Source organism: Macaca mulatta, chromosome 16 (genome assembly GCF_049350105.2).
Source record: "Macaca mulatta isolate MMU2019108-1 chromosome 16, T2T-MMU8v2.0, whole genome shotgun sequence".
In the NCBI taxonomy this organism is placed as follows: Eukaryota; Metazoa; Chordata; class Mammalia; order Primates; family Cercopithecidae; genus Macaca; species Macaca mulatta.
Window position 1 is genome coordinate 73,691,168 of NC_133421.1, and position 2,053 is coordinate 73,693,220.

Below are 2,053 nucleotides of genomic sequence, written 5' to 3' on the forward strand. Positions count from 1 at the left end.
CAATAGACCCTGCAGGCCCTACAGGTCATCTTCCCAAGCTGCCCCTTGCTCCATACCACCCCCTTCCACCCCAAAATATTATAGAAGGACACCTAGCCAGACAAAATGATACAACTTAATTTTATTAGGACATGGCTGGTGGGCACTGGAGTGGCACCTTCCGGAGCCAGGAGAGGCACTGGCAAGGGGTCACAGGATGCCACACGGGCACCTAGAAGCCACAGCTGCCCTCCACAGAGCGGCACTGCACCATGCGCAGGAATGTCTCGACCTTGTTCATGTCCTTCCTGAAACAGTGGAGCAGCCAGTAGTTCTTGAGCAGTGTGTCATCATTGTGCGAGTTTGTGTCAAACGTGCTGTAGGTCTGCTTGAAGATCTGCCCAGTCCGGGGGCTACCATCTTCCAGCCTCTGCAAAGTGAAGGAAGAGAAGGAGAGGCCAAGTGCTTGGTCACTGTTCCCTCCCTGTCTCATTCATTCATTTTCCTCCCTCCCCTCCAAGGGAGAAAGGCCTGGAGGATTCACCAGGGGAAATGAAGAATAAGGTGAGTTCTCTTGGGTCAGTGCCTGACTGCTAAAAAGAGGGCAGCAGTGTTTCTCTCCCCCAGCCCGCGAAGCCAGTGAGGTTCCAGGGTTGGGGACCCCCTGGCGCCACCCTCACCCCCATCAGCGTTTGGATGCCTTCCTCTAGGCTTTTTAGGAGGTCATAGACGTCGCTGTCTGAGGTGCCATACACCAGCCTGTTGGCAAACACACTCCTGAGGAACTGCACGGGCTCCAGCCAGGACTGGATGAGCAGTAGGGAGATGTGGAGCAGCTCTAGGTTCTGCAGGGGAAGGACGGGAAGTGGCTGTGCTGCCCGTGGCTCTGACCACAGGCCTCCCCCATCCCCGCCTGGGGGAGAAGGCATCCACTCACGGATTTCTGTTGTGTTTCCTCCATGTTGGAGGGTGTGGGAATAGACTCTGAGAAGCAGAGGGAGGTCTGGGGGTTCCGCAGGAATGAATACTTCTGTTGCTTTGGGATATAGGCTTCTTCCTAGGAGGAGGACCCCGCCACCAAGAAGGACTGCCGGTTTCTATGCTGGAGACCAGCTCCCATTGTTACTTTTCTGGGAACCTCACTCAGCATATGCTCATCTTCCTGCATTTTCGCTTCAGAAAACAACCCTGAACTCCTTAGTCTCCTCCCATGACTTCCCAGGGGGGAAAGTCACCCCTTCTTGCCACCCCAGACGCGCACCCATTCCCCAAGAGCTTACAAACTCCTGGTAGGTGTCAAAGGCCAGCCGGTGCAGGCGATAGGCGTGGATCATAGCGTTGTCAAAAAGCCTGGATAAGGGTACGCTTGGGACCCTACCAGCCTCTTGAAGCCAAGGCAGGCAGAGGAGGGCAAAAGCCAGGAGCAGGGACGTCTGGGAGCCTGGGGAGAAACCGGAGGACAACGGAGGAGGCCGAGAGCAAGAGGCCAGCACTGTCCCTGGCCCAGGAGCTGTTTTTTTTTTTTTTTTTTTCCTCTCTCTCCATCCCTCCAGGGTCCAGGAACATTGTGAGATTGGCCAAATATCTGGGCTTAGATGGTGATACTCACATTCAGAAGCCCCAAACCTGAGGATTAGTTTCCCCGTCCCATCTACAGGGCGCCGCCTCTTCCTTCGGGACACATCGTGTGGAAATGGATTTTACGGGCGCTTACCTGCAGCCATTGCAGCTAGGTGGGCTGTCCACAGGACCCTGAGTGGTTCGGGGAGTTGGGCCTTGGGATCCTGGAGTGGTCTCTTTTGGGCCCTTTTTATACCCTAGCCCCTTATCTCTCGCTGCTTGACCCCACCTGTTTCTCTGTACGTTTATGCATGGGACCACTGACGTGCCTGTGCTAATGGCTAATTTAGAAGCTCCTCCCACACATGCTGGCATCATGCCCCCTGGCTTGTCATGTTTCCCTTCCCACCGTCACCAACACTGTGTGGGTTGTGCACAGAGTGTCAGCCAGAGATATCACCCAACTTGTCCTCTCTTTAAGGAGAAGGTGGGTGCCCTCTGGCAGCACGCCATG

At 55.2% G+C, this 2,053-nt stretch overlaps 1 pseudogene; it reads right to left on the bottom strand.

Annotated features, from left to right (window-relative positions):
• Positions 1 to 347: 347 nt before the first annotated feature.
• Positions 348 to 1,837, bottom strand: LOC114669732 (somatotropin-like; annotated as a pseudogene).
• Positions 1,838 to 2,053: the final 216 nt, after the last annotated feature.